Here is a 24388-nt window from a genome sequence, read left to right as displayed (position 1 = left end):
TAATCCATAAAAAAAGGACAATGATTCATTATCTCATAGGGTTATTGTGAGGATTTAAAGTATATATATATATATATATTCTCAGTGCTTTATATAACAGTATTCTAATAAGCAGCGAAATTAAACTATAAAGGAAAACTGAAGAATTAGGAAATGAAACACACCTTAAACATACACAAACAGACAGAAAAAAACTCACTTTCCAGGTCTCCCCACCTTTTTGTTAGAGAAATAAACACATTTTTGGCTTTCAAAGGTTTAGAGGTATTACTTTATTGATGACTACCTGTTAAATAAAAAGAAACAATAATAAACCCCCCAACGCCGGAACTTATAATTTAGTTTGGGTTTCATGAATATCTCAATGGAATGTTTTTCCACCTACAGACTCCTTTCCTAAGGTTTCTGAAGCAGAGCTTGGACATCGTCTGTCCCGATTCCCCCAGCACCACCAATGCTAGAGCCTGCAGTAGAGAAAACACGACAGATAAAAAGTAAATGTACTTTTTATAACTAGAAAATTTTTATGGTGTAGGAAAACAGTATTGTTTAAGTCAGGTGAGGGTTTGACTCTAACTACTGATTTGCAGAGAAACTTTAAGCAAGTCACCAAATACTGATTTTATGATCTATGAAATAATTGATAAGAATCCTGAAATACCTCTTAGAAATGCCTTGTCCAAACGTCAAACTATAAATGTAAGACTTATAAAACTGTCTACCAGATTGTTATACAAAGAGGGCAGTGTTTTGACAAGGCATAAAGCCCATGGAGATTATCAAAACAAAACAAATTAGAAACATTCTCATTTTGCTTAGCTCTCCAAGGTATAAATAGATTAATTGGTCTGTCTTTTATCTCCGAGATTTACATCCAACAGCTTGCTCTGAGCAATGTGATTATGAGTAGAGAACTAGAGAACTTCTTGTTCCTTTTAAATTGACGTTACTAAATCCCAAGGCTGCGGCTGTGCGGTAATATGCTCAGAGTCCCCAGCTCTTAGCACCATCCTGCTTTGCCAAGAGTGAAAATACATGAGTTGGAGACGTGAATGAATAATTGTCAGAAGTTCAACACTAGCTTACATGCCAAATTTTCATCCTTAGGTCCTTCCTTCCTTCCATCTTTTTAAGAGGCCATTTGTATTAAATCTTGAGATCTCCTTCTTAGCCTATTTTTGTAGAGTTCACAAAAGCCACAATACCAGACAACTGGTCAGAATTTTGAAAACATGGTTTTTCTATTAAAGGAACACCATAGAGTAGGTATGTCTTGCTTTATAGAAATTAACCTGGCCCAGCATTTTATGGGTAAAAAGAACAATGGGGCGGATAAATAAGCCAGTAAAACATCAGCTCATTTGGCCTCAATCTCATTTGCAATGGGCATTTTCCAAAGCTGGGTACATTTTTCTGGTTTCCCGTCTGCCCGGTCCTCCTGATTTAGTGATATGTTTGACTCCCTCCATTCACAACCATTCTGATTCATTTCCTGGCTTTTTAAACTCTTTCCTGGCATAATGCCTTCTTGGGTTGCCATCTCAGAAGTAGACCCCTCTTCCTTCTTTGGACTTACTCCAAAATCAACTATATTCACCTTAGAATTTTTATGTGAAGTCTTGACCAACCATGGCCCAGGCCCATTTACTTTTTGCTCTACCACAGATAAAACAACCAGACCGAAACAATATACCTCCTTTGGTCTTCTTTACTTTGGACTTTTAAACATCAGTTTTTAAATTATTTTATTGACTTATAGGAAGACCACAATTGATAGTGTTGACATCTAAGAAGATTCTGTGACAATGGAAAAGCATTGTAGGAACATGAATGTCAGCATCATGGGGCACTGCTGTGTCCAGTGAACAATTTTTAGTCACACATCCTAAGTGTTCTCCCTGTATCTTCCAGTAAACCCTTAATTGATTCAGAGGGTTGCTGGATATTGCCATACCTCATTTCCATCCCTTGTAAAAATGTGGAAAAAATTACGGTCACTACTATGTTTGGTAAAATAGCTTTCTAGATGCTTTTTTTTCTTATTTTTATTAATCCATCAGTCTGAAAATTTACTGGCTACTTCTCCAAAACCTCTGAGTGTTTCGTCTATACATTTGGTGTAAAGGATACAAACAACAAAAACAATTGCAACTACCCTATGTATCTCAATTTGCATTTTTAAAAATTAGTTCTTGACTTCAAGCTGCAAAACGCCTAGAAGGCCTCAGAAGAAAGAGTTAATGATTTTTTGCCTCTTGTTTTTAGTTGGAATGTATAATACATTAAAGTATATCCTCAAATCATGAAAAGTATTCATGGTTATTTTCTAGTAGAAAGATTTATTTTAGAATACTTAGGTTAAAGTTTGATCTTTGTATATGAGCAATACAATTGCATATACTTCTTTTTTGTGCTAATAACTATAGAAGACCATGCTGTCACATTATTATTATTTCTTACCAACACATAACGGAAACTTAAAGATGTCCACATGATTATGACCTCATGGTTATAATCTTGGTTCTTGTGTAATGCTATGGGACCTACAAAGAAAAATTCCCATTCTAAGGCTCCTGACGTGAAGCAACTGCTATTCAAATTGGAGGTCTGGGTCGAAAGAGAAGAGAGAATGCGGGTGGCATTCAATCTAGAGTGTGTAACATATTCTTCATGTAAGCAGACTAGAACATGGAATTTGCCTGAGCAAAATTACACCTCATGAATCTGTAAGAACACACTGCCAGTTCTGCCAGTTTCAAAAGTGATCCTAGTTTCAATTCAGGGGTGGGATGCCTAATGATAGAGGTGACAGTAGGGTAATGGCAGTATGTGCAGTAGATTGGCTCCCAAATCTGTCTTATTGTTGGAATCTCTTGGGGTGGCCTCTGCAACTGCTGGAATCAGAAGTTCTAGGATATGTCCCAAGAATCCTATTTTTCAAAGCTTTCTAGTATGGGAGCTACCATTGTAATGGCCAGAGGGCAGACCTGAAGGCAGAGAAACCAGGGTCCAAGTTTGCTGAGTCTCATTTTGCTCATCATTAAATAGGGGGAAATGATACCTGCTTTTGGGAGGGCTGCAAGAGTAGAGGAAATCATATGTAAAACACCTGTCAAAAAATGGTGACTCAGAGGATAACCATTATTTTAAGATTGATAATAAATGTTATAATATATGATGAAGACCTTCAACCAGGAAAACAAGCTTTGCCAAGTAGGACTAGAGAAGATTTCAGAAGCTGAGGAAAATAATATAATAAAAAAGGAAAATGGTGCATGAGGAAGTGGACGAGCAGTTCTGAGTGATGGGGGAGGCACTGATGTGGGTGGGCATGAAGACGTAGTGAGGTCAGACTGTGGAGAGAGTGAGAGCCAAGTTGCCAAATAGGATGAGATTGGAGAGAGGACCAATTCAGAACTCAAGGAGAAAGTCCCTGAACCCTAGGTCAAGATCCAAAGCAGAGAGCCTGGGCAGCAGAGATGAGAACCCAGGAAGGCTGACCAGCACCAGAGAGTGTGGCATGTGGTCCAGCGCTAGGTTACTGTTGAGCAGCCCTCCTAGATTTAGGGTTTGAGAGCAGGCAATGCAGAGCACATAATTATGGATCTCAGGTGAGCACAGGCAGTTCTGGACCCCCGTGTCTGAGGGGATGGCACAGATCTCCCCTTTTGCTTCCCTTGCTATGATATGAAGAAATTGTTGAAAATACCAAGGCAGTTGAAATTCTTCTTAAACTTGAAAAGAAATCAAAGAAATACATCTATCTTTCATGACAATCATATGACATTCATTTTTATTAGTTAGCATAGGAGTTCTTGTCTCAATGCAAAGGTCGAAAAATTGGGTGGCTTTGGATCTGAGAGAGAAAGGCAAAGACTTTCCCTGTAAGGAAAACATGAACTGAGACTTGGAGGTAAGAATGATGGTCCCATTTCAGAGAGAGAACTGGTCAACCAATAGAGTTACTAGTGGCGTGGAAGTGGAGGTAATGAATAAAAGTGGAACAACTAGAATATTACTGCTACATTGATTTGGATGTTGCATTTACTGAAATTTTACCACCTGGTCCAGATCATTAGGATTATTATAAATTAAAATTTTTTTTTTTGTATTCTTTCTACTTTAATTCAGTAGAGACCTTCTATTTCCTTTGAAGGTCATGCTATTTAATTGTATACGTACTCAATAGAATTAAAGATTGATTTCTTGTTTGAATGTTGTTTACTCAAAATGTTTGGCAATGTCATTAGTTTGACAACTAATTTGTCATTAGTTGGGGCATGACCAATTAAAAGCTTCAGGGAATCTAGGAACTTTTAGAGGTCAAGTTTCTGTTATGTCAACTACATTAAGATGCTTCCACATCCCACATTAAACATTATTTATATATAATTAAATAAACTGAGTTTCAATGCAGTCGAATAGTTGATATAATGTACTATTTTGTATACATTTTATTATCAGTTAATAATAATTTCAATTTATAATTCTCTTTAAAATTTTTGAGCCAATTTTTTTTATAAGTCTTGAAAATCTGGCAAGGCCAAGATTCAGTGCTTTTAAAGATTTATGGAAAAACAATTGGCCTAGGAGTGATGTTATTTTACATATGTAGGATAACCTCTTAGAAAAAACATATCTTAAGACACATTACAAAAGAGTATGAGAGAATGTTTGTTGATCCATCAAATACCACATTTCTCAAAATAATGGGATTTAGTGATTAGTTTTTTGAGTTTGTATATTTTACATTTATGCCCTTCCCCTAAAGTATCTTGCAACCTTCTTGAAGTCACAGCTTTCCTTTTTAGGCCTCGTTTTATCCTCAGAATATGTGTGGTGACTTCTACTTAGTAAGATTTATGGATTAATTCTTCCTTCAAATTGTAATGACCTCTTTTTTTTTTTAAATAAGTTTACTAAACTTTCGCTTAAAAGTTTTTGTGAGTAAAGTTCTTATGTTAGCGCCAGCTGGCAGAAATCATGAAAACATGTTACCAATAGATTGATTGTGCAATATTTAAGAATTTACTGCTGACTTCCTATGTTCTAACCAACTGGAAAAATTTAAAAGGTCAGCATATGGGTTTTTGTATTAAAAATAACCTCCTCAAAGTTTACGTCTTTGCATACATTATTGAGTTTAATGCCAGCGTTGAATTCAACATAGAAGTAGAAAAAGAACATCCACCATTTCGCAGAGTTGCTAATAACATTTCATTGTGAATTAGTTGGTTCCCTTGCAAACTATTTTGTAGTATGAAGAAAACTTATAGACATAATAAAACCCAACATATATATAAATTTTATATGCCAGATCTAATCTCATTTACTGATCCTTTTCAACTGGCAAATAAGCTGTTTAAAAATCAATCATGTTGGAAGGCATGGTGCCACATGGGAGCCTGAGAACTGCCTTAAAGTTGTCACTTGGGTGGAAGTGTGAAAACAAAATAGTTCACAGGAAGGCTATGTGAAGAGGCCGCGGGGACCACGAGTGACATGGTACAAGGCAGATTCGGAAAGTCACCTTGGGCTCCAACATTGCCCTCTTTTTATACTCAAAGAACAAGATACAGTTTATACAGTGGTAGAAGTATAGAATGGGTAAACTGGGCATAAATGTCCTAACTTGTTCTTATGTAGTGGAATTGATTTTCATTTTGAAATGAAATTTGTTTTTCTGTAATTAGTTTTTTTGGTTGTTGTTATATTGTTTTAAAAGGAAATGATATTATCTGCTAAAATGTCATCCATTTGGAAAAATATAGAAAATATACCATAGATATCATCCATGTATACCAGTAAGAGGGATCAATTCAAAATCTTATTCTATTATATGGCGTTTAGGAGCAAGAGAACAATAAAATCATTTAATAGTTCTTGAATTTGCAAAAACATCATGTGACAAAACAAGCAAACATATCTAACCAGCTTACATCATTATAGATTCTTACATCATGTCTTTACTCCTTTCAAAAAAACACAAATACATTAGAGGATGAAATACACGATTTTAGTCACGGCTTTTGATGTATTTCTTTAACAGCTTTTGGCTACATCTAAATGCTTCTAAATAGGAATAAAATAACTCAATAGAGTTTTGCCTGAGCAAATGTAAGAAAGTTGTTTTTTTTTCTTTAATTCCTTAGAGAAGAGAGAAGGGAATGAAATAAAGAGCGTAAAGAGAAGCAAGAAAAAAAGACATCTGTGTGGTCTGATAGAATAACGTGACGTAGAGGCCTGCAGAGAGATCCCTATGGACTTGAGAAAGTGCTGGAACTCCTGAAAAGAGCTTAGTCTAAGTAAAATAAAGACATTCCCAAATATAGAGGCCACAGAGTAGGGTCCCAAAGTGTATTTGTTGAGCTTAATTGAATAGCTTATGATATATTTGAATATCTGGTTCATGTTAAACAAAAAAAAGCACAGTTAAAAAAATCTGTAGCTGCTGTTCTTCCCAAAGCTGTTGCCATGGAAACCACACTTCACTTCCAAGCAAGTATCAGTGTTTCAGTCTCATGTACTTAATGATACTCTTGGCCATTTTTCAACATGGTAGCTTTTCCTTCCCAAACATGAAAGCCCAAGTCCTGATGCAAGAAGTCCTGTGATGAAGAACAAATGCTCACCAGTTACCCAGGATTGAAACTTTGAGTTCTTCTGAGCAGAGGGGAAAGAATTTGAAACTAAGAATTGTGGAATTTTGCTAGACCACCAATTTCTGGTTGTTTATTTGTGTGTGGATGCTCTGCCTGACTAAACGGAGCATTCCCTTTGCCTTTGAGTTCGAATTTTCCAGCTGTAGACTGGAAAGAGTGACGACTGGGAAAGTCAGTCCACACTGGAACTTTTCTTGGTACTTACTGTCCAGAAGAAACAATTTCAAAGAAGGCATTCTAGTTTCTCCACTTTCTTGTTTAAGAAGGCTTAAGTAAGCTCTCAGAACCCTTCGTTAAATGGAGGTGAAAATACTGACCTTTCAGTATAGCTATCAAGATTAAGTAAAATAGTGTTCTTAAACAGACTAATAAAGCAGTCATGATAATAAGACCGGTAGTAACTGTTATGGATTGAATTGTGTGCCCCTCAAAATTTGTATTTTGAAGTGCCAATCCCCGGTACCTTAGAATGTGACTGTATTTGGCAATGGGGCTTTTAAAGGAAGGGATTAGGTTAAAATGAGGGCAGTAGGGTGGGCCCTAATTCTCTCTGACTAGTCTTGTAAAAGGGAAATTTGGACACAATGGGGAGATCTCAAGAATGCTCCAGCAGAGAGGAAAGGCCACGTGAGGACACTGAGAGAAGATGGCCATCTGCAAACAAGGAGAGGGGCCTCAGAAGAAACCACGCCTGCCAGCACCTTGATCTTGGACTTCCAGCCTCCAGAACTGTGAGAAATAGATTTCTGCTGCTTAAATCACCCAGACTGTGGTATTTTGTTATGGCAGCCCTGGCACACTAATACAACAACTAACATGGTTGAGAACTCACTATAGTTTTTCTTATTAGTCCTATTTCCTGAGAGAGCTGCTGAATGAATTTAGAGGATGCTGAAGGGAGCACTCTCCCGACTTTGCCTTTAACTTCCCAGTAGACCAGCTGTAGCTTAGACAATTTATTGTATCGGTATTATTTTTGCAAGAACAAAGAGAAACCTCTCTGACAGTAACTCACAGCGTCATTCACAGTTTGTCTTTGTTATGTTAGTTCTGGATGGAATCCACTTAATTATCAAATAAAATCTGCATATTTTATTAAAGTCTTATTCACCATTATGGAAACTTAAATACACAGTGGTGGTTCAGATTTTTCTTTTCTTTCAAGTATTATGACATTATAAGCATGGAATGGATGGAAATGAAAATCCAGTCCATCATATGTATTTGTTTACTGTGTTCTTGCAAGGCGTCATTCATACTGGCCAGACTGGGAAGGTTTGCCACCCTTTGCTCCCTCTGTAAGTATAGCAAGTTTTACTTCCTCCTGTCTTAATACAAATTTCTCTATTCTCGTGAGTATGGATATGTTTATTCTTTCTAGGCAAGCAGGAAGAAGTCTGAATCCTAATTCAAAATGCAAGTTTAGTCTAAGTTGAAAATTGGGGGAACCACTAAATAAATAAGCAATAGTATTATGATACTTTAAGAATGCCACTAAAATTTCTGTTGGTTAAGATTTCTGTATGTGTGTCTATATATTATACATGCATATATATGTGTATTATCAATTATATATTAGAGATAACCCATAATATATGTTATTTGTCTATGTATCATCTATTTTCTATCATATCCATTTTAATTTAGGATGTAGATACAGATTAGGTAATGATTAACCCTTAGAAAATCAATTAAAATGAAAATTCTTTCAATGAGGTTAAACATATCTAAAGCTTTAGGTCCCAATGTACAGGTCACTTTCAGTGTTGATCTTATCCTTTAAACACCAAGTATGAATACCATTTTAAGTTATTTTTTAGCCAGTTACTTGGCTAATTTCTTGGCTCACTTACCTAAGAGAGAAAAGAGCAAGAATTGAGAAGATTCATTCAAAGGTATGTTGAATACAAACTGTGGTAATGCTAGAGTTCTTAACAAAACTCAGCTACAGAAGGTTTAGTTACACAAGTTACTAATGCCTAGGGACATCTTAAATTTGCAGCATGTGCGTGCTGGTTTATCTGAACTTTAATTGAATAAGGCATACGCTGGAACCTGCTTGTTTTGATTACTGTTAGTTTCTTCATGACTCTTCTAGGTTTTTTTCCCATGGTCTACTAGGTTTTTAATGTTTATTAAAACACGTGTTTAATCTCAAGATTACATCATTTAAACCAAGGAACAGATATCTTTCATAGAATATTCTAGTACTACTGAAATTGTGATAATTTTTTATTGTGTTTGCTGTGTATTTTTAAAATAAATTTTGACAAGCCCTTAAATTCATTTTTTTCTCTACCTCTGCATATTTGTTATTTTAAAATCAGCCACTGTTGCTTATATACCTGAGTATGAAAATAATTTTTGTGTGTTAAAGAGCAGAAGAAACATTTGAATTTTTATTTTTGGATGAGTATAATCTATTGGAAATACAAATCGGTATAAACAAATATTTTAAGATCTTCTAGGTACTTAATACATATTAGAACTGTAGCAGTTTTTTTTGGTGAATAAATCAACAATAATAATTTTAAATCCAACTATGATAATTTAGACAAAGTCTAAATTTTTAGTTTATCATTTTTGAAGGCTCATCCATGGGGCCTACCACTTTTATACATATTTTGGCTGGCAGATTCTTTTCTCAGTTATGAGCTCACTTGTAATATCATGAAGGTAGTAGTTTATTGAGAAAAAGTGTTGATAAGCACTCAGTAGTAGTTGAGTCACACACTGTGACATGTACCCACGTTCCATATGCAAACAGAATACCTTTACTGCTTCCACCATTTTGTTTCTTATTAAGGCCCTTTATTGAAGAATATAGATTCCTAAATCCACTGTATTTCTTTGTGACTTCAGAATCCACATAAATAAATCATCCAAAATGATGTCTTTTTGGATCTTTGGTCTTTTCATCCTCAAATTTCTTTTCATTTCTCTTGGTCAACCACTTTCTCCCTGTCTTTTCAGCCCCAGAAAATATACCACTTCTGAAATCTTGGTTTTAAATACTCCATTCTCCCATAACCACTGTCTATTTTTTTTGCAACATTTATTCAAGTATCTCTATTGCCACAATACTTCAAATACATCAAGGCTCCAACCCCTACTCACATCTTTTCAGCAGGCAACTCCACAGTTCATTTTTGTGCGTGTTCAGCCTACCTTCTCTGTCCATCATTATAGTTACTTTGTTGCAAATATCCTTCAGTCCTTTGTCCCTCCGTTCTTCCATTTTAATCACCTTGCAAAATGCTGCCACTTGCCTTTATGACTGAACTTCAGTTGGGAAAGTCTGCTAGAGAAAGATCACATGACTCTGTGATCTAAAATCTCAAACTTCTGCTCGATACTACTCATCGATCCTGCCATTTCGTCTAATGGGATCGTTTCCACTTTCACAATGAAACTTCCATGCTGTCTCTTCTCTAAACCACCTGTCACTTCTTGTCTCTCACTCTTAGTTGATCATTGTGCTGTTTCATTTCTTCCCTTTCCATTTTCACTTCAACTCACTGTAATTGGATTTCTATGCCCACCACTCTGTGCCCAGCATTTCTCTGAAAATTTTTTAGCTGGGTCAGTATTAACATTCTACTGTCTACATCTTGCTCAATTTCTCGTCATTATGCGAGACAGTAGACAATTTTTGTTTCCCTTAATTTCTTCTTTAACTCCTGCTTCACGATCCTGCTGATTTTCTTTAACTTAATGGCAATATCTTCTTCGTTTCCTCTGCTGGCTACTCCTCCTCTACAGGCCTTCACATTTCCAGGTTCCTTAATTCTGGGTTCTAGATCTCTGCTTCTTCAACATGCTTTTGCTGGGTGATCTCATCAACTGGCATAGGTAAAAATTCAATATTTATTCTGATGACTCTCAAATGTTTATGTTTATCCTTGAGTTCTTGACTTGTATTTCAGACTCCTTATCTGAAACCACAATTGGACGTTTCATATACCTCTCAAACACGACCTATTAAAAAGCAGAAACTCATGATTTTCCTGCTTAAACTCCTCTCCTTTTTGCCACCTTAGCAAATGGCATCAAAATTTATCTAGTTGCTTCTCCTGGAAGGAAAAGAGTAATTTGTTCTTTCTTTCTTTTCCCTACTGTACCAACCCCTCAGTGAACTCTGTTGATTGTATCCCCAATTTATTCTCCAAATCTGTCAACTTCTCTCCATCTCCACTTTCCTATCAGTTCAGATCACTATCCTTTCTTTCCTGGAGTATAGTTTACTAACTTGTTTCTTTAGGCCACTGTTGTTCCCTTCAAAACATTTCCCACAAAGCAGCAAGTATGATTTTAAATGAAATCTAATCATGCCGTACCTCTGCTTAAAACCCATACAATGGCGTCTAATTATGCTAGGAATACAAAGCAGACTTCTTTCCACGACCTAAACAGTCACATCTACTCTGGTCCCTGCCGACCTCTTCAAATCCACTGCAGGCCACTCTCCCAGTAGCTCACTTTGTTATTGACACTCCAGCCTCTTAAGTTTAATAAGCCAATCAAGGTTTTTCCCGGTCAAATTATTTGCAGTCATTGTTGAATCAATGAAAGTCCTTTTATAGGCTTCAGTGTCAATGCCATGAAGCTTGCATCTTTGTCTTTCTCATTCATTGATTTCCCAGAACCTAGAATGGTTCCTGTCACAGAGTAGGTGTTCAATATGCATTTACTGAATTAAATGCATGAATACATTTTATCCTTAAGATCTTTGTTGAAATTTCCCCTCTTCAGATAGGCCTTTCCTAAGTCCTATTTCTGTGATAGCTCCCACCCCAGAATAAGTTACACTCTATCTCTCACCATTTTAATGGTGTCCCATACCATTTTAATTTCCTTCATAGCAGTTTTCACCATCTGAAATTATCTTGTTTACTTATTTGTTTTCTTGAATATGTCTGTATCTTCTAGTAGGACACAAAATCAGTGTGGGCATCTGCTGACTTGTTTACCACTGAGAATTTAGTGCCCAGCACAGTGTCTGTACATCCTAATCCTATACAATAATTCCCCATAAATATTTAGGAAACAAATAAACAAAGAAGTAAATGAACAAAAAGACCAATAGAGAAAGATTTCTGAGGAAAAGATGAGGGAAGATGGCAGACTTTGATAAACAAAGTTTAGTGAAAGTAAACACAAAGAGTCTCTTGTTTATCCCATTAGGATTATTTATAAAAATGCCGAATTGCACAGGTTCTTATGTTAGCTCATCCAGAGAGTACAATTTGTTCTTCCCCTTTATTTTACCCCCTGTTCTGACCCAGTTTCTTACCCATGACAAATGTTCCCCAACCCCTAGTTATGTTGGTAGAATTTTTTTTTCAGTCTTTGATGTGGAAAATTTTCAGTGGTTTTTGGAAGTTTAAATAGCTTAGATTAGTCAGACATAGTTTTGTTTTTCTCTGCTAAACCAGAAATATATTCCTCCACAGACTGAATTTTATCTAAATGCTTAACAAACCTACCTTTTATGCATACCTGAACTTAACTCATACCTGTCCCTATGGTATTTTATGTCTGTCAAACTTTTTAATAAAAAAAATTATCATGTTTTTGAATTTTTAACTTAAGATGTAATCCATTCATCAAAAAGTACACAAAATATGAATGAGGAGATCAACAATTATCTACTTTCCAGATCAAGAGATAGAAAATTCCCAGCACTACAGAAGGACCATCCCCTCATGCACTCCCAATTTCTGCTCTTTCCCTTCTCTGCTATAGTGTGGTCTGATTGAAAATTCATATAAACGAATCATAAGATATGTATATTTTTATGCCTGGCTTCTTTCTTACAATATTATGCCTCTAAGATTTATTCATGTTGTTATGAGTAGCAATATTTCATTCTTTGTCATTGCTGTTTTTGTTACACCTGACAGAGATATCACAATTTATCTGTCCATTTCACTGTGGATGGAAATTGGGATTGTTTCCAGTTTTTGGCTGTTATGAATAATGCTAAAAATTCTTCTACATGCCTCTTTAGATACATGTGCGAGCATTTCTGTTGGGAGTATCCAAGTAATGGAACTCACATCTTATAGGAAATGTATATGTTCAGTTTTAGAGGATACTGCTAAGTAGATTTCCAAATTCTTTGTATCAATTTAAACATTAACCAAAAGAGTATGAGAATTCCAGTTGTTCCACGTCCTTGCCATCTTTTGGTACTGAAAGTCCTTTTGTTTTTACCCATTCTAATGGGTATGCAGTAGTATCTCATTGTGTTTTAATTTTCCTGATGACTAGTACTGTTCCACTTTTTCATAGATTTGTCGGTCATTTGGATGTAAGTCTCTTGCCTATTTTTCCTTTGGGTTGTGTGTTTTTTCCTTATTGACATTTGAATGTGTATTTTATTTATTCTGAGTAAGGGCCCCTTCTTAGTTATATGTGTAGCATATAACTTTCTTAATGCCATCTTTTGATGAACACATTTCTACATATTAAAGTGGTTTATCATTTCTTCCCTTATTGTTAGGACTTTTTGCTTCTTGTTTAAGAAATCTTTACCTAACTCAAGGTTTAAATATGCGATCTTGTATTATCAAGGTGCATTACTTTCCTTTTCACATTTAACTCTACACTCTATCTGGGATTTTTTGTGTGTGTGGTACGAAGTAGAGGTCAAGATTCAATTTTTCCCATATGGGTGTCCAATTAAGCCAGCACTGTTTATGGCAAAGCCATCCTTTCCCTATTGTGTTGCAGGGCTACTTTGACGTAAATCAAGTGGGTATGTTTATGGTCTCTCTGCTCTGTTACATTTGTCTATTTTCCTATCCTTGTGCTAATACAACACTGCATTAATTATTGTAGCTTTTTAATGTCTTGATTTCAGTAAAACAAATCCCACCTTATTTTCCTTTAAGAGTGCTTTGGCTTTTCTTTTTTTAAAAAAACAATTTTTTTAGAGAGGTTTTAGGTTTACAACAAAATTGAGAGGAAAATACTGAGATTTCTCATAAATCCCCTGCTCCTACACATGCCTGGTTCCCCCATTATCAACACCACTCACCAGAGTGCTCAACTTTTTACCAAAGATGAACTTACAGTGATTCGTCATAATCACCCAAAGTCCTTACTTTACCTTAGGGCTCATTCTTGGTGTTGTACATTGTATGGGTTTGAACAAATGTACAATGACATGTATTCATCATTATAATATCATACAGAGTATTTTCATTGCATTAACAATCCTCTGTGCTCTGCCTATTTATCTCTTCCTTCCCTTCCTCCCCTGGCAACCACTGATCTTTTTATTGTCTCCATAGTTTTGCTTTTTCCAGAATGTCATATAGTTGGAATCATACAGTATGCAACCTTCTCTGATTGGCTTCTTTCACTGAGTAACATGCATTAATGTTCCCTCCAGGTCTTTTCATGGCTTGATCGCTCATTTCTTTTCTGCTGAGTAATATTGCATTGTCTGGATGTACCACAGTTTATTCATCCATTCACCTACTGGAGGACATCTTGGTTGCTTCCGAGTTTTGGCAATTATGAATAAAGCTTCTATTAATCTTCGTGTGCAGGTTTTTGTATGACATAAGTTTTTGACTCCTTTGGGTAAATACCAAGGAGAGCGACCTCTGGATGGTATGGTAAGAATACATTTAGTTTTGAAATAAACCTCCAAACTGTCTTCCAAAGTGGCTGTACCATTTTGCATACCCATCAGCAATGAATGAGAGTTCCTGTTGCTCCACATCTTGTCAGCGTTTGTTGTTGTCAGTGTTCTGGAGTTTGGCCATTTTAACAGGTGTGTGGCAGTATCTCCTTGCTGTTTTAATTCGCATTTCCATGATGACATGGAATGTGGAGCATCTTTTCATATGCTTATTTGTCATCTGTAGATCTTCTTTGGCGAGGTGTCTGTTAAGGTCTTCGGCAGGTTGTTTGAGCTTTGGCTGTTCCTGATGTTTTGTGTTTCCATTTCAGTTTTAGGATCAGTTTGTCTAGCTCCACAAAAACCAAAACCAAAAAAACCCTGCTGAGATTCTGATTGTGATTGTATTGACATTATAAATCAATTTGGGTAAAATTAACTTCTTTATAATATTGTCTCTTCCAATGCATAATCACAGTATTTTCTTTTATTTATGTAGTTCTTTTAAAATTTCTGTCCGTTAAGGTTTATAATTTTCTACGTGGAAGTGTTGTACATATTTTGTACATTTATTTTAAGTATTTGATATTTTTTGGTGCTACATAAATGGCAGCCTTACATATTTTTTAATTGTGTAGTTGTTTTTGTTTAAAAGTAGATACAACTATTCCTGATGGCTAAAAAGCCCCTTTTTGAAAACATAATGGTAGGCAACTGTGACACTATGTAGAGAACAAAGGTAATGCTGGTATTTTGAAGATATAATTCACATAGTTTTTGATGTTGTTTGTGAATCATTTATTCATTCATTCAAACCTTAATGAATACCTTCCATTTACCTGATGCCTTGAGAGGCATGGAAATGTAAAATGGTCCCAAATACAATGTAACAATTCTGTAATAGAGGTATGTATATAAAACTATAAGTTTTATATATATAAAAATACAATTTTATATATAATTCATATATAATTATATATATAATTTTAAATTTTGTAAACTCTCTTTTCATTTGTATCATCTAATTGAATCCCTTTGGTAGTCTTGTGAATTTAGTCTTGTTAATCCCTGTTGTAGGAATGGAGACTCACACAGGATAGATAATCTCCTCAGGTCCCACAAGTTATAGTTATGGGGCTGGGACTCCAACTCAGGTCCTGACTATGAAGGAGGAGCCCATTCTGTTGTGTCATAAAGTTTCCCTGGCACTGAAGCTCCGCCACCCGGCAGGGGGCAGAGTTCCCAGTGGGCACATTCGGATGAACAGAGGTGGCTGGTGAGATCAGCGTGCATCCCCCTGTAAGGTAAACGCGTGAGCACAAGGATGTTAATCTGTTTTCTTCATTGCTATGTCCCTGTCACATGGAATAATGCCTGTGTCCTAGTTAGCAATTATAATTATTTATTGTATGAATAAAATTGAAGAATTAAACTTTACTCTGAAGCAGACAAAGGTGAAAAGAGTCTTAGGTACCACTGGTCTATCAATTTAAACATTTAAGTTCAGTGCAAGGCTTAGAGGCATGTGCGTAGAAGGTGACATGGCAAGGGGATGGCCTGCACAAATGAAATAATTACAGGTATCTCTTTGATCTTTCATGGTAAGTTTGCTTCTCTAAGTTGTTTTTCTCCTGCTTCCAAGCTAGCATCTGAGTCATCCCACAATAAAGCAAGCGAAACACATTTTAGAACAGAGTTAAAGATCTTGAAAGTAGTCATAACAATTTTGAAAGCAAAAAGTGAATGATTTTTAGCTTATCAACTCATCAAGTCATTTGCTATAACTCCTCTGTCATAGGTAATTGACAACTGGCCATCAACTCACCCTTATGACCCTCAATACGTTTAAGCAATTATATAATTTGTAATTCTCATTTGAAAGGCATGCTGAACTGTATTCTCACGCTTATGTCACTAGCACTTTGACAAAACCTTGGGGATGTGAGTTGCTCTGTTTCAAATCAACAGAGTAACTTTATATATAATTTACTTAATTTCTTCTGTTACAGAGAACATGACAACAGTAATTCTAAATTTAATTCAGAATTTTAATTTAATTTACAAGTGTATCATAGAATCATAGAAATGAAATATTTTTCATGTACACTTTTTTCATATATGAATATGAATTTTTTTAGGTTTTCTATTCTGTGTCATTGGGCTGTTTATTTCTGCTCCTGTAATACCAAACTGTCCTAATAATTGTAACTTTTTCATTTAAAAAATTGAGGTGAAATTAACATAACATAAAATTAATAATTTTAGGACATACAATTCAGCCACATTTAGTACAATTACAATGTTGTGCAACCACCACCTCTATCTAGTTCCTAAACATTGGCATCACCCCAAAAGGAAACCCCACATCTATTAATCAGTCAGGCCCCATTCCTGTTCTCCCCAGACCCTGGAATCACCAGTTTGCTTTCTGCCTCTGTGGATTTACCTATTCTGGATATTTTATATAGATGGAATTCTACAATATGTGACCTTTTGTGTCTGGCTTCTCTCACTTAACATGTTTTCAAGGTTCATCCACATTGTAGCAGGTGTCAATATTTCATTCCTTTTTATGGCTGAATAATATTCCACTGTATGGCTATACCATATTTGTTTGTCCATTAATCACTTGGTGAACACTTGGGTTGTTTCTACTGTTTGTCTACTGTGAAGTGCGGCTATGAATGGAATGTACATTAAAGGTTACTTATGTCTAATCTCCCAGCCACTGGACCATTCTGAACACTGGTCAAATATACTCAATATGAATCACATGAGGGTACCTCATTAAAGAAGCTGTTTCAATTTTAGTCAGCAATAATTGTTAGACAGCTCTCTATATCTAGCCAGAAATTTGTGTTTCTAGTTTTATTAAAATCACTTTAAAATATATGTGTTTATAAATCACTCAAGAGAGAAACTGAAAAAACACCTTTAGGGTGATGCTTAGGAGGAACTGGAAAACCATGCTTAGCTGTACATGATCATGTCTTAAAAAAACAGAATCCATTTATCTAGTATTTTTTAATTAGGTAAAAGATAGTTTAGCTCCTTTTCACTTCAATGAGAAATCCTTCATTTATGCTGCTCTGTGAACCTTGATTTTATTCTCACTTGGTAATTCCTGGAACTTTCTCCTCCTCAGAGAAGTCCCTACAGTCACATAAGCAAGAATTTTTGAAAGCTAACTTTTTGCTTAGAGCTTAGAACTCTGAAGCATCTCCTTGAGGATTCAAATTTTGCTTGCGTGGAAAAGAGGAGAGCAGGAGGAAGGGACCAACTCTCATCCTATCGCAGAAAGGCCACTATTTAGTCCTCCTTTCCTCGAAAAATAAATGCAAATCCCAAAACTAGCAAATTCTTTTTGGTACTTTGACCTTGAATGCATCGCATCTTGTCAGTCACTCATTAACATTATTTGTCATGGTAGAACTTTGTGTAATAACACTTATGTCTGAGCCGTTCCCCGAATAAGGGTTTTAGATGGACATAGACGTGCAATAAATCCAAGTTCTATTCTCAGGTGAAGTTACATTTTCTTGGTTATAGATAAGCAGCAATTGAAGTGAGAAACTGTCTCTTCTTTTCCCCTTGAGATTTTGTACCCATGGAGGTGTCTCTTTGTCCGTTTACCACCTCTGTGCTATGGACAGTGTCATTAGCTCAGCTCACCAGGGACAAATCATTTTATACATGGAACAGAGATGCTTTTATACTGCTAGAGGAGTTTTCTGGGATTTCTAACACTTCCAGTTTTACATAAAGGTGAATACCTACCCTGTGTAGGAACATTAATAGCAGCGAATTCAAAACAACCATTGTTAGAAGCACATTTTTTAGAGAATACTTGTATCTTCTTTTGCTGGACTTCATTACAAAGGTCTCCTGCTTTATCACCATTACTTGTGTAAGCTGGTGTGTGTTTGTGCTCTGGCCAGAGGTAAAAGATGAGCTCCAGGTTGTATGCAAACATCCAATGGGTGATACCAAAATTATTTTCAAGATGGTCTCTTGGGAAGTGGTATTTGCTATTATGGGCTGTTCGTGTCTCCCGAAAACGCATATGTTGAAACCCTCCCCTCCCTCCTCATGTGATGGCCTTAGGAGGTGGGGCGTTTGGGAGGTAATTAGGATTAGACGAGGTCCTGAGGGTAGAGCCCTCATGAATGGGATTAGTGCCCTTATAGGAATCACTAGAGAGCTGGCCTCCTCTTTCTGCTCTCTGTCTTGTGAGGATACAAGGAAAGGTTGGCAGTCTGCAACCTGGAAGAGGGCCCTCGCTGGGACCTGACAGGGCCGGCTCCCTGATCTCAGACTGTCAGTCTCGGGAACGGTGAGAAATAAGCTTCTATTGTTTATAAGCCACCCGGTCTACAGTGCTTCTGTTGCAGCAGTCTGAATGGACCAAGACGTTTGCTTTTCACTTAAGAGTCTGTTAGCTTGTGACCACTGTTGCTAAAATGAAAAGAATGTTCTTAATAAGTCATTCAGTGCCTTTGAAGGGCAGTGTTACTTACCTATTTCTTCTCAGATTTGAAATTGTCTCACATCTTCTTTGGTGAACATAAATGAAGTCAATGTTCTGTGGCCTGCATGTAGGCATGGTACACACCTCCTGTGGTACACGTGAGAGAAAGGTCTTATACATGATGCAGGTTCTAGAAAGGGATGAGTCACTGTGGGTGAGTCTCTCCCACCCTCACACTTACAGATGGGAAGTAAGGTGAATGACTTGCCCGGGGTCCCAGGTATTCCCAATGGTAGTATTGGCATAAGCACAATATTTACAGACCCCAAAGTAGTGTTTCTTCACACACTGTCTTTGGTATGAAGCTGTAAAGAATTGCATAGGGGATGGCAGGGGTGGACAACATCAATATTGATGTGATTGTCCGCTTACAGGACAGTTGACTCTACCAAGAAATAAAAAAAAGAGTGGGACTTGTTTTACTATTAAAAATACTGTGAACTACAATTCTTAAATAGTCTAATCTTTTCTCATAATCATGTTCCTTTTATAAAATAAGTGATGATAACAATTTGACAAAAATATATTCTGTACTTCATTTAAGCTTTACTCCATTAACTAATACATAAAAACAAGAGGAGTGGAATAAACCATCAGGGTTGAAAACTGTAGGAGAAAGGGACTTGGTTGGAAGCTTGTACATTAAATGAAAATATTTGTGCTAGAAGAGTTCGATTTTTGTATGCGGGGGTGATAGGCAATTAATTTCTTGGCTGTGTTAACTCATGTTTTTGAATTCAAAACTAAACATCTGGCATTTGAAAGAATTCTTAAAAATGCAACTTATAGATAAGCTTACTTAGAATACAGTAAAGTGAAGGCGTTGGGGAAGTTGAATCATGAAAAATCTATGCTTGTGAACCACCATGACTTCTTTCCCTGTCCTCAGCTCTCTCCCCATCCCGAATGCCGTTCTTTAGGGGGCTTCCTCTCAAGCAATCTTAATGAGGAGTTACTATGTGCCTTGTATTATACTAGGTGATTTTCACAGATTATTACATTGAATTCTTGAAACAACCCTGTGAGGGAAAGTTAACTGGACCTGCTGCAAGCCATTTCTTGATGTGGAACCCACTCTGAACTGACAACTCAAATCTGGTATATTTGCCCCCAAATCCAAAAAAGACCCACCAAATGTTGTGCCTCTTTCTTTGCGGTAGATAATAGAAAGTATTGAAAATCTTTTCACTTTATCTAAGCAATATCTTGACATTTCCTAGACTCTGGACTTTTAGAAACTTCACCAGTGTGGCAGACCTTGAAACTTCTTGGGTTTAGTTTCCATCCTCTTGACATGCATGGGTCTTACTAAGGCATCTAGGGTTCTTAATTCCTGATCACCAGATGCATTTAGTATAACATTGTCAGTATAATGAATGAGCCAGCCTAATGTTCTGTGGCATATAAAGACTATAAAGGGATTTGATGACAGAGGGCCTGAGGCAAAGTAGTGAAGATACGCTTTTGTCTCTGTGAAGCTAACTGCTTCTGATCGTCTTTGTTAGATTTTTAAAAAATGGGTTAAATCAATAGCTCTATTCTAGCTGCTGGGGACTGGAGTAATTTTTCCTCACCTGGAACTGCAGATTAAGTTTGTGATAATGCTCAGTCATTGGTCACACTCACTCCAAGACCTATCAAGCTTGTGCACTAACCCAACAGGCTATTTAAATAGACATGTGGTATAAATCAACTTCCCCCGCATTTTGAAAATCTTTTGTTATGGAGTTAAGATTTTCAATTCACCCAGGCATGTGGTATCACTTTTGGATTGCTGTATTTTGAGGAGGGTGGAGAGAGAAGGAGTGGGAGGAAGGGAAGCTGAAAGCAGAGAGAGTAGCTGTGTGGAGAGTACCACATGACAGAAGCTGTGACCTTCGGTGGAGACGGAACTAACTCCCAGCATCCAGCAGTGAGGGACTTGGGAGAATTCATAAATGCCCCGAACTCTTGCTTCTCCATCCTCCCAAATGTGGGAGTGCCTCCTATGGGCCAGGCCCACCAGGAGCTAGAGGGGGTGGCAGCTATGGGGGGATGCCATAGAGATCAGCCTCTGGGGAACAAGCAGAATAAATAAGGATGGAGTGCTTGATGGGTGGGGAGATTGATTAATGAAAATAGCCAGAATACAGGCGTTTCACGATTTAAGTACATTGCTGCTAATAGAGAGAGGGAAATGAACAAAAATTATAAAGCTCACAGCATCTTACAAGTTTTTTTTAACTACGGATCTTGGTCTCCAATTTACTGCCTCTATTCTCACACATCACTGGGAGCTCAGTTGGGTTTCTATCCCATTTTGAATTTCTGTAGTTGGGGCCACCCCTTCCATCCTTCTAACTCTTTGTTTAGAGCTGAATCCCTTCCTACAACATAGCTTCTTTTTGCAGCATCCAGGTCTAAAGATGCAAAAATAAACAAATAAAATAATGCTCTAATTTCTAATATCTTATTGTGTGGGTAAACACCATTCGACTGAAACTCTTCTCCATTAAAAACTGCTCTTATCTGTGTCTTTTCTCTTAAGTATTGACAAGAGATTATTTCTGTTCTCTCCTTTCATGGGATGAGTATATTTGGGGATGCCACTTGGAAGCACCTTATGCCCATCCCAGCCATTTCTTAAACTATATTTGTTTGTTATTGTTTTCTGTGTCATGTAATCAAATATTTACCCTCCTTGCAGCAGCAACAGCTGTTCTTAAAACCATTTGTTTGCTTCTACACTAGAGTACTTCTGACTAATTTTTGTTTTTATGTCCAAAGATGTGTGTTTTACATTTACGTGTTGGAGGGAGCTGGTGCCAACCAAGTGGCTGTGGAATGGAAGTGTCATTCCTGTTCTGTCTGTTCTATCTTGTGTTTCTGGGTGGGTTTTTTTCTTTGGTGAGGATGATTGGCCCTGAGGTAACACCTGTTGCCAATCTTCCTCTTTTTGCTTGAAGAAGAGTGTTCCTGAGCTGACGTCTGTATTCATCTTCCTCTATTTCTTTGTATGTGGGTCGCCACCACAGCATGGCTTGATGAGGACTGTGGGTCTGCACCTGGGATCCAAACCTGCAAACCTTGGCCATCGAAGTTGAGTGCACCAAACTTCACCACTATGCTACCAGGCCAGCTCCTGGGTGAGGTTTTGAGCTAATAGATTTTGAAATACCAAAATCGTATATCTGAAGTCTAATGTACAATTATTTCTGAATCAGAAATAAGCTGTAAATAATAAATTGATTTGAGATTACAAAATATTTTAAGACATATAAAGAAGTATTTCTTTGCTTTTTCACTTCAAAGAAAGCCCCTCACCAATCAAATGTTGTTTCCCACACATCAAATTCTGAATAGTGCAGGGGAATTGACATTCCAGAAGAAAGATAGTCCTAAGATTGGCAAGACTCATTCTTTTCTGAATTTGTATATGATAATTTAAGAGTAACAACTAAATGAAATTTAAAGGAAACATTTTAAAACTTAAAAACATTTATTTCTTCCTTTGTTGGTTCAGGGACTTTGGACTACAAAAAACGAATGAAATCACCCATGATAAAACATCTGGTTGAGTTTTGCTAGTTCTTGATATTTTAAGCATCCCAGCATTCCTTATTTGAATGAATAATATTTAAGTGGGATAATTGTTACTGTTCTTATGCTGATCTTTCAAAAAAGACCATTGCATTGTCCTGTGCCTGGTAATGTGGGAAATTGTTGCTCGTCATTCAGTTGACTTGCTTAAGCATTTTTGGTGAACATTGCTTACCCTAACAGAAATGGTGTGGTTTGCAGAGTGGATTTTCCAGCTCTCAGTGACTCAAACTCTACTCACCCATACTCGGGGTGAAAGTGTGTGTTGGAACACAGAACTCTTGTCCAGTAAGTGCACCCCTTAAAGAAAGGAATTTGGGCAAGATCTGGCAGAATTGTAAATAAAACAGAGTTTAGTTACGCCAGAACGGGCTCCTGCAGGAATTAAAGGCTTGCGCATCCCCTCAGGGCAAACTGCAACATTGAAGACAAAGAAAATTTGGGGCTGTTTTTAATGAAGAAGAATATTCTTGCTTGGTTTTATTATGGAAGGATTTTGGTTTACAAAATGTGGAACAGATGGAAAAACTCAAATACCATCAGTAGCTGTTTTTACATATCTATTTCATTTGAAAAATAAATATGAAGATGAAGATAATTTCCAAATTACTGTTAATTTATGTGTTTTAGTGAAGAGCAACTCCATTTAAAAAACTTTTTATTTTGGCAATTTTAATTATATAAAAAAGGAGAGAACAGTATAATGAACTCCCATTACTCATCATCAAGCTTTCACAATCTTGAGCACAGAATTAAATTTTTTCTATACAGTTTCAGAAAATTTGAGAGTTAATGAGGTCTCCAATATATCAGCCCAATATGATGACAGTGCTTTACAGATGTGGCTGTTGAGGACTAAGGAAGTTAAATGAGTTGACCAAAGTCACCCAGTGGCAGAGGCAAAACTAGAACCTCTGTTTTCCAATGGACAGTTTAACAGCATAAAGTAGGCAAACTTTATTGTTTTGAGTCCTGATTTCTTAAACTGAAAAGGAATAAGAATCATAACTCACCGTGTTGCTTTGGGTGAAAGCCAGATAGAGAGCCCAGGACTGTTCCCAGAAAGTAGTAGGTCACCACAGATGCTGGATCCTCTCTCTTCCTGCTCAGACTCTGGTATCCTTGGCCACACATGGTAGGAACTATTCTGTTCAGCCTTTCAGGGCACCACGAGATTGAAACTCCAGCTGTGGTAAAAAGTCTCTATCAAAAGTGACAGAGCTTAGGGAAATGATTGAGAAGCACGGGTGCTTAAGCCCACAAAAGGAGGTGGAAACTTTAACCGTTGGAACCACCAACTCTCAAAGAGAGGCAATCTGGAGTGGACAGTGTCCAACCAAATCCCGAAATCCAGCAGCTCTGTGAGCTAGACATCCCCAACAGGCTGACGCTCAGGACTGGAGCACTGTTCTGGTTTGTCTGGGAGCCAGATGCTCTTGTGGTAGATTTACAGGTAGAGAAGGGTTGATGAGGTAAGTGACAAATTCTGAAGGGGAGGGAATACACATCCAGAGAGGGGAGAGAAGAGATAGGCAGATGCTAAGGTCAAGATCAGAGATCAATTTTGGTTTTTCTCCCATGTGTTTTTTAAAAATGCTGACTAAATGAATTTTGGACTTTGATTATTCCCTCTTTGTTTGTGCATGAATTATTTAAGCAGATGTCAGGTAGTGGCATAACTTATTAGTAATTTGGAAACATGTGGAAGCCAACACTTGTGCTTGTGTGGACTCTTTGCTGAGATTTTTATTTCAGGGCAGGGACTAGAGTTCCTATAAATGGGGTTTGCTTGAAGCTCTAACATGCACGTGCCAGTCTACTTTTATTCAATATATTTTATTTTACTTTTTATTCAATCCACTTTTCATTCAATCTGCTTTTATTCCTTTGAAGATAAAATGAGACAATAAGTAAAGTTTTATGTTTCTGTTATAGAAATCTCCCTGTCTTTTCTAATATGATTTTTCAATTTTTTTCTATGAAAGT

General features: G+C 36.8%; 1 long non-coding RNA gene across 1 annotated transcript; it reads right to left on the bottom strand.

Annotated features, from left to right (window-relative positions):
• Positions 1 to 253: 253 nt before the first annotated feature.
• LOC138923097 (uncharacterized) lies at positions 254 to 23845 on the bottom strand. Its single transcript, XR_011436297.1, has 3 exons — positions 23416 to 23845; positions 18813 to 18910; positions 254 to 464 (listed from the first exon to the last, which is right to left on the bottom strand). It is a non-coding gene; the product is annotated as an uncharacterized lncRNA (long non-coding RNA).
• Positions 23846 to 24388: the final 543 nt, after the last annotated feature.

Source organism: Equus caballus, chromosome 2 (assembly GCF_041296265.1).
Source record: "Equus caballus isolate H_3958 breed thoroughbred chromosome 2, TB-T2T, whole genome shotgun sequence".
NCBI lineage: Eukaryota > Metazoa > Chordata > Mammalia > Perissodactyla > Equidae > Equus > Equus caballus.
This window is presented reverse-complemented; position numbering and strand designations above follow the sequence as displayed.